Source organism: Cibotium barometz, chromosome 42 (genome assembly GCF_041138505.1).
Source record: "Cibotium barometz isolate CiBa-2024 chromosome 42, ASM4113850v1, whole genome shotgun sequence".
Classification (NCBI taxonomy): domain Eukaryota; kingdom Viridiplantae; phylum Streptophyta; class Polypodiopsida; order Cyatheales; family Cibotiaceae; genus Cibotium; species Cibotium barometz.
In genome coordinates, this window is record NC_141087.1 from 3,159,802 (window position 1) to 3,169,453 (window position 9,652).

Genomic DNA, 9,652 nt, shown 5'->3' on the forward strand with positions numbered 1-9,652 from the left:
CACACACACACACACACATATGTACACACCGCACATACACTAATCTAAACGCACACTCTTCCTCTCACACAAACTATCTCCTACGTAGAAATTATCTGTCGTCTCTCTCTCTCTTTCTCTCTCTCTCACACACACACACACACACACATACTCTCTCTCTCTTCACGCACACTCTCTCACATAGAAACTCTCATGCACACACACACACACACACACACTCTCTCTTCACGCTCTCTCTCTCTCTCATGCACACACACACATACACTCTCTCTTTTCACGCACACTCTCTCACATAGAAACTCTCTCTCTCTCTCTCTCTCTCTCTCTCTCACACACACACACACACACACACACACACACACACTTAAATAGATTTACACATATATATAATTTTAATTAATTAAATTTTAGATTAAATTTTAATGGTAGGGATGAGTGGTGAGGTGTACTCACTCTCAAATAAATGCATCTTTCATGTAATCTCTCTCTCTCTCTCTCTCTCTCTCACACACACACACACACACACATGTACACTATTTATATATATATGCTTACATACCTATAGATACACATACATGCATAATATATATAAGTGTGTATATCTATAGGTATGTAAGCATGTATACAAAGATTTCATTGAAAGATGTGAGATGAGATCTTCTTAGATTCAAATTCAAAATTGCTTTGGAAGATGTGAGATTTGGCTCCTCCTCACGCTTGAAGGAGGAGTGGCCATTTTGAAATAGGCCCCCCTCCTTTGCCCACGTGGAGGGAGGGCCACTCTCCCTTAATCCTGTATAGATATACATATATGTGTATATATGTATATATATATACATATATATTATATATACATATACATATTATATATATATATATATATATATATATATATTGTTTGATTTACACACACACACACACACATATATATATATAATAAAATATATTTTTTTAAATTTTGGAGTAATTTAGAATAAAATAAATCATTTTTTAATTAGAAAACCCAAATAATTCTACACACTCTTTCTCTCTCTCTCTCTCTCTCTCTCTCTCTATATATATATATATATATATATATATATATATATTATTTAAAAAACAAAATAAAATACAATTTAAAAAAAACAAAAATAAAATGCAAGGAGGAGCTGGACCTGGAGCTGTGAAGTTGACGCTGGAGCACAGGTGCAACTGGAGAGTAGGGGCTTGCCTACGTGGAGGGAGGAGCGTGGAGGAGCGTGGACTTGGCTTCGTCGTCGTGAACAGGGAGGCGTTGGACCTGGAGCGTGAGTGAAGTTGACGCTAGAGCGTAGGCGCAACTGGAGGGAGGGGCATGGAGAAGCGTGGACCTGGCTTCATCGGGGGGGCGTGAGTGAAGCGACTGGAGCGCAGGTGCGACTTGGAGCGTGAGTGAAGCGACTGGAGTGCAAGGAATTGCCTACATGGAAGGAGCGGCTTCGTCATGAACGAGGAGGCATGAAGTTCATGCTGGAGCACAGGGGATTGGAGATTTAAAAAAAAAACGCGCACAGAGCGCCACGTCCTGCGCTGAACACTTATCCTTAATCTTGTATAGATAGATAGAGATTCGGTTTTTTGAAATTACCAATGGACCTACGTCATTGTGCTTTTTTAATAAAGACCGGTTAGGAAAGAAAGTTGGAGGATAAGCTACCGTATAGATAGACCCAGTTAATCACGATCACAATGGCGTGCATTGTGTAGTACGAGGTGTGTCACTTCGTTGTCCATTCTCTAGTACGAGGTACATTGTGCATCGTGCTCCATTTATCAAGAAAAACCCCATGAGCCAGAATGAGCTGTGATTTTATAGCAAATAATGTATCACAAATTCCCAAATCCAAATTTGGACCAAGTTAGAAGTCATGCAAATGAATGTGCAAGACTTGTATCTCTTACAAGATGATTACGGAGAAAGAGACCAACATCAGGACCGAAACTAGGCCCCTCACCAGGATGGTTCTGGCAGCCGAGGCGGCCGCTAACTGCACAATGAAATCACAGCTCCCTACAGACGGGTTGTGGTGGTAAGTGATCAATCCAAGGCCATCAAAGTAACAAGTGCCGGCGCTCTGGAAGTATTGGTTGGAAGCATAGGAGGCGTTCCCTCTTGTGTCCAGGTAAGGGTTGCAGGAGCTCCCGTAATCAAGGGAGGTGCAGTCAGAGTAAGTGCAGGCAAACGTGATGGATTTGCCCAAGTTGGAGAGATCAGCATTGTCTGCGAGTACACACCATCGCCGCTGCAGGTACTCCATCCCTTGTGCATTCACGAGGGCCCCGTTTCCTGCAGAGCCCGGGATGGAAAGCGGGTATTTTGCCAAGCCGTTGTACTGGAATATGCCCCAATGCCGCTCAAAGTTGCCAGGTTCAATGCTCTTCTGGTCCTCGTCGAGCAGGCTGAAAAGATAGAACTGTATGTTGGAGTTCGGACGGCTTGGAGTGCCCGCGTTACTGAGAATATGATTCAAGAAGCCCTGGTTGAACCTCTGCGCATTCTGTCTCGTAGCCGCCGTGAAGCCATATCCGTCGGCCATCCTATCTCCCCCCCTATGATGGCCGTGTCGGGAAAACCTGCGTTCGCCAGAGCTGCCACCAGTGTGTCGTCGCTCGCATCAAACACGTTCCTGTACACCTTCGCTCCGTCTATCAGCAACGTGCCGTTGCCTTCGAAGAAAGCGTAATCTACTGAAAAGTTCGCATTGTCATAGAGGCTTATGAAGGGGTAGATGTTGACGGTGAAGGGACACTTGTTCTGGTGCAGGAATTGCACGATTTGTATCATCTGCTAGGATATGCAGTCGGGCCGGAACGTTCCCTGTGAAGGCAAGGAGGAATCCGATAGCACGTCCGCGTTACGGTGCCCTTGATCTGATCCCCCAGATTGGCATTGTTGAGGGCATTCTGAATATTCGGAAGGGCCGGAAACGTGAGGCTAATGAAACTTCCGTTGTAGGTCTTCAGGAACGGCTCATTTCCCACTGCTACATGAGTCCACATACAAATTTTATTTAGGAGGAAGCATGAGCTTCACTTTACACATACTGCTCTCCTCACAGACCCAAGAAAGGCAACATAAGCGCGTGCGAAATCTTAAGGTCGAATGTCGCAGCAAAACCAGAACAGAACAGAGCGAAATTACTTGATATTGATGCCCCGCTGGACGATGTAACGCACCCCGTTCCTCTGCACCCAGGCTGCTGCCTGCTCTGCGTCCGTCATGGCCTCGAGCAGGTTGTTGGGGATGGCCACCGTGACGTCAATATTCGATCCTGCGTGGGCACGGAGGGTGTGGGATCGGAATCGAAGAGCTTGACCTTGCTGATGTTGTTTCTTCTGAGCATATGCACCACGGTGGATAGAGGCAGCTTGTGCGAGGCTTGCGTTCCCCAATTCACGCCCAGGCCCTGAGCGCGCTCTGCAAACAAAAGCCAGCTGAGCAATAGAATGCAACAGGCAGAGCAGAGCTCGAGCTTCATCTTCCATGCTCGGAGCTCTGACCTTGCCATGAAGATTCCCATGATTTGAAGTGCGGATGTGTTTCCGTTCTGCAAGCATAAGATTATCTGCTGCTTTTGACAAAGAAGGGTCAGAACACAAAGGTCTCAGGGCGGAATCTTGAAAGTGTTTGCAAAGCTTGTGGCAAGAAATACCTACAGAAAATATTCGCTGGCGTGTAAAGAGGGAAGCTCTGAAAGATAGTTGCAAGAAAGAAAAGGAAAGCAGCATATGGAAAGGAGAATGTAGGAAAAGGTGAATGGTGGTGGTGAGCGGGGCGTGCAGCAAAACTGATAAGATGATAATGGCGACGGTGGCAGCTTACCTTAAAGGTGGATGATGACGATGATGGGAGGGGGCACTGTAGTCCTCCTGCTGGAAACAATATGAGATCGTAGCAGCGCGATTCTTGCAGTCGACAAAACGTACCGTGCGGCGACGGTTTCTCACAGTCCGTTCTACGCCATTCGTCTCTACCGATAGCCTGTGTTTAGGCGATGCATGGCGCTGCTAGATCATAACAAAAGGTTGGGAGAGAGGCCGAAGCATATACACAGAGAGCTACTTGTGAGCTAGGAGGAGATGCCCTTGACAAGACGTACCGTGCAGCGACGGTTTCTCACAGTCCGTTCTACGCCAAAGCTTTCATCTCTGCTAGATCATAACAGAAGCTTGGGAGAGAGGCCGAAGAGCTAAATAAACACATCAGATAGGTTTCTGAAGGGAATGATCAGGAAATGAAAGATCAAAGTTCTTGATAATCACCACCTTTCGGCCTACGAATCATCCTTGCAGCACAACCACCACCTTGCATGGAGATCTTACCATGATCTGCAACAACAACAAAATCATCCATGGCTATGGGATACAGAAACTGCAGGCGCGTGAAGAGGTTGTTTTACTACCGTTTACACGTAGAGACCTCTCCCTTTCACAAATTTGCACATGTGCTCACCCTTTTGGCAGATGCAAGATCGAGCTGCTTCATTCCCATTCGGATTGCTCTGCATCAGATTGAGAGGGACTTGTGCAAAACTGGAGATTGGAGCTAGAAAGATTGCCGTAGATCATCATGTTCTTGTTTAGGCAAGACACTTGCAATTGATTTTTTATTATTTTTATTATTTGAAAAAATATAGCTAAACATGAACATTTGAGCTTCATTGCCTTTTTCATTTCGATTCATCACAAGGCTACTAAGCGAACTAAGGAGGTGTCTGTCTCAGTAGTGGGCACAGCACAGTCAGAGCAGTTTCATCACTCTACTTGCAAGGCTCAGTAGCTTTGCTTCCAAGGCTCAACGCAACGCAACATCTCACTCCTTTTCTTCTTGGCGTACGTGCAACCAGAGCAGCAGCTACATCACAGTGCACTCAGCATGCGTTCTTCCTCTTGGCGTCCTGCAACCAGTTCAGCGCAACTGCATCACAGTGCACTCACAGCAGGTGCTCTTCTTATTAGCATCATGCAACCAGTTCAGCGCATTTTTCTTCAGTGTTCGTCGTGAGAGCAGAGCAAAGGAGCGCTCTGTCGAACGTGTAGACAAGCAATGAAGTGATTTTCTACATCAAGTAACAAATAAATTCAGCGCATTTTTTCTTCAGCGTTCGTCTTGAGCAGAGGGCTCTAATAGTCATCGCATAATTATAATAGTATTAAGCAAGCATTCAAACATTTCGAAAGAGGAGAGAAAACCGTTGTGTGTGCAAAAGAGGAGAGAGAACCACCAGCGTGCGTGAGACAAAGAGTCCTGGTTTTTTGTTTTTACCCTTAATCTGTAGGGTTCCCTTTAGTCCCGTTGTCCAGCCACACGTTGTCCACACTATCCAAGCCATTCCACACTCTTAGCCATCACGGCGGACACATTTGGGTCACACACATTTGCTTTGAGATTGTTCACACGTTGTGTGAGATTTTTGGTGTATTGTGGAAATTTTTGGGTATCTTTGGGAGTTTGTACACCCACCTTGTTGTGTGAGGATCCACACATTTGGTATTTGTGAGACTTGACTATGATCATGAATTTCGATGCATCATGGAGATGTTTCAAGATATGGGCAAGATTGGCTTATGAGTTTACCACAGACATGACTTATGATCATGATAAGTTTTGACATGGATGGACGATGTGTAGACATCTTGATGATGTACATGTTGATATGGCAGGCTACATAGCAAATGATGATCATGATTGTTATTCATCGAGAACATCTTATGAGTCATGGTGTGACAGGATGGAGTCCTTCCAGGACATGTGTATGTAGTGCATGTTTACATATATGACGCTATCGCACTGGTGTTCGCTTGGGCCTCGATAGCTTCTATGACTCACCCATGACATTGACTAGCCATCATCTCATTGATTCTCATTTACTTAAAGCAACTCATTCATTGTATTATAATGGGGATGATGAGGATGATGTATTGTACACACATGTTGGAAATCATGGATCTAGGGCTAGGCTAGCCTATGGAGGCTCAAACATAATGCTAAACATGATTATAAACAAATGACAAAAAGCAATACAAAGCAACACAAGATGCACTTACTTGACCAAGAGATTGTGTACTTGAGAATGAGTTGTTGTGATACATTACATTGAAATGACCCTTTATATAGGTCCAAGTACCATATGGGCTTTGCCTTTGCATGTGGGATAACTCCTAGCCTTCACCACATTCATCCACATCCCTTTGACCTTGTCTATCATATGACATAGATCACTTTTTCTAACACCCTTCCTTGATCATGGCATATCATAATGCCCTTCCTTGCTTCTAACTTTACATGAAAGAAAAAGCTTAACTCATAAGGAGTATAGCTCTACAGTACATAAAAGAAATTAGTATCGCTCATAGGGAGCATAGCTTCTACATTGCGAAAAGAAAATGACATGACATGAAAACATTCCTCTCCCATATCCCATCATCATCATAGCATCATCATCATCATATCCATGGGCATCATCATCATCATTTGTTGGTCATGGAGACCCAACTCCCCATCAATCCCCCCTTGAGGGCTACATGGCCTACTGAGAGATATTGTGGGCATCATAATAACACATAACCTACATCATCGGTGGTTAGAGGTGTCCATACATAAACATTTGGGTAAGAGAGGGCATAAATCATTCGTCATTATGACATGTGAGCCATGACATAATAATCAACATAGACAGCATCTTGTTCATCTTCATTGACATCTTCGTCTTTGTCTCCATCCATTTTTGCATCTCTGTCTGCATCTTCATCTGCATCTTCATTTTGCATAGCATCTTCTTCGTCCTGACATTGCTCATAGACTGGACGTACGTGCATTCCCATCTTTGAGGCATCTTCATAATGCATAGAATTTTCCAAAAAGAGGTAAAAGAACATTCTTCTTTAAGTACCATATGAACAACCTCTTAAAGGTTTTTCAAACCTTAGTCTCAAAATAAGGAATAAGAATTTTTTCAAATTAAAAGAAAACTGCCAGATTTATTCCATCGGCGCTGCGCTGATTTCGGATCTGATTTCAGGGGCTCCACGCTGCCGATTCTGGATCATGGATCTGGTCAACTGCCTCGCCTGCTTCTCTTCAAGCACTCCCTCTTCCGGCTGTTGTGGTTGCTGATGAATGCTGAGTTGAATCGTGTTTGCTTGCTGATCATCACCTCCTCGCTGCCATCAGCTTCTCCCGTTGTTGTTGTCTACACTGCTATCTGCTGCTTACACTACTGTCTATTCTTTAGATGCTCACTACTTTGGATTTGCTCGTTGCCACTTGAAAAATGGTGAGCTCCACTTCCTCCTTACCGCCTGCAGTTTTGGCTTTGGCTGTATCTAAGCTTTTGGCGCATTCGTTGCTGCTACAAAGCAATTCACGAAGGGGCCTGGTTCCCAACTTGTCAAGTGATGCAGCTCCTTCACCCCACTTGTGGTGCCAGCTTTCAAGCTGCCTTCATGGCCAGCTACTTGCGCAGTGCTCCCTTCTTACTATGGCCTTTGTAGCCTCTTCTTTGAGAGTCTAAAGGGCTCTAAACTAAAGAGACCAACACAATAATCCTAATGAAAGAGATTAGTGCTAATGATGTGAAAAATACTAAGCTAAGCTAAGAGAGATAGACCTAAGCTATTGGAGAGCTGAACCTACCAGATCCCCTAATGGTGCAAAGACTAATGCAATAATTTTGTTATTCCTTCTTCTCAATGACACTTCCTTTTGCGGGCACCATATTGAAGGGAAATGGCAAAACAACTAAACTAAGCTAAGCCATAGCCTGCCAGGCTCTGATACCATGTTGGAAATCATGGATCTAGGGCTAGGCTAGCCTATGGAGGCTCAAACATAATGCTAAACATGATTATAAACAAATGACAAAAAGCAATACAAAGCAACACAAGATGCACTTACTTGACCAAGAGATTGTGTACTTGAGAATGAGTTGTTGTGATACATTACATTGAAATGACCCTTTATATAGGTCCAAGTACCATATGGGCTTTGCCTTTGCATGTGGGATAACTCCTAGCCTTCACCACATTCATCCACATCCCTTTGACCTTGTCTATGATATGACATAGATCACTTTTTCTAACAACACACACATGATAACATTGATCTATCACATACATATGCACATGATCATAGTGATATACATGCACATGATGTCATTGTCACATATGAACATGATGATGATGTATATGATAGGTGATGTGTGAGTCAGATCATGTGGACTTGACTTTGAGGGTAGAGATGGCAGTGAGCATTTCGAGCATTGACATTTTTATGCCTATCATCTTTCCCATGGATCATGTGGACCCTCTAGTTGATTATGGTGACATTCTAGAGAAAAGTGTGCATTTGATTTTAGGGTTCGTGATACTCTGCATACGAGTGGTAGTGACACCTATGAGCCTATATAGACCCGAGTTCCTAGTGTTAGATGCATTAGGCTATTCTTCTAGGATTTCTGTTTGTGGAGATATCACTGATATGACCACTGCTCCTAGTATTCATAGGATTCTTGGTAGCGTTCATGTGGATAGAGTTCATGTATTTGAGCAGTCAAGGATAGTGCATGACAGTAGTGATGATTTCATTGATGTGAGACATCGTAGTAAGATTATGCATATTGATCATATCCATAGTAGATCATATGGCATAGATCTTGAGAGATTTGCATTTGATCTAGACATCTCCTTAGATCCTATATTGTTGGAGATAGATTTATCATGGGATGTAGGACACATAGGGACATCATTGATCGAGATAGACCATATTTATGAGGATGACCTTGGAGGCCTCAGGGATGCCATAGATGATGATTTGGGAGATGATACCACTTATCTTTCATGTGAGGATACCTCTTCATTTTTCAGTGTGATGACTATGATGATGATAATGATTATATTGATATCCTTGATCTTCATACACACATAGAGGGTTTTACACATAAAGAGGTAGTGCATGGTTTGGCACATGCCCATGTATCTCTTAATGTAGTGGATCATGTCTTTGACTTTTTGAGTGATGCTACATGGGATGACGACATGGGTTCACTCTTACCCTCGCATGAGGCCGACCTTGAAATATGTTCTTTTGGCTTCTACGAGTGTTAACATAATCCTATTTTCTTTGGAGAGCGAGGTTATTTACTTTTGGATGGAGTTTATATCATTTGCGATGCATGGTATCTGATTATGTGATGCATTATGTGGATTTACATGCATCACATGGGCGGTTGCAAGATGAGTGTCATGAACCATAGAGCTTGATTTCCACATGTACATAGGGGCCCATGGGCAAAAGGAGAAAGTGACTATAAATAGGGCTTGGAGGGCTTTTTGACACTTTCACTAATTTTGGTCATCTTGTACTTTTGGGCTCCATCTATGGAGATTTGGCCTTCCATGGTCATCCTCTTGGTGAGAGGTTAAACACACTTAGGCTATCTGTGCATCTTCTCTTGCTACATGCACTTATAGATTTTCTCTCTCTTTTTTTGTATATTCATGTGATGAGCCATTCGATCACTAATCTCATGATTAATGGATGCTAGATTCTTGCTTTGATGTGTGTGATTCCATATTTTGCTCTAGATCCATTTCATTTGGTATCAGAGCCTTGATTTTGATCCATTTTCAAGGT

The 9,652-nt window shown here is 43.3% G+C and overlaps 1 pseudogene; it reads right to left on the minus strand.

Annotated features, from left to right (window-relative positions):
* Positions 1-1,916: 1,916 nt before the first annotated feature.
* Positions 1,917-3,422, minus strand: LOC147614069 (glucan endo-1,3-beta-glucosidase 8 pseudogene; annotated as a pseudogene).
* Positions 3,423-9,652: the final 6,230 nt, after the last annotated feature.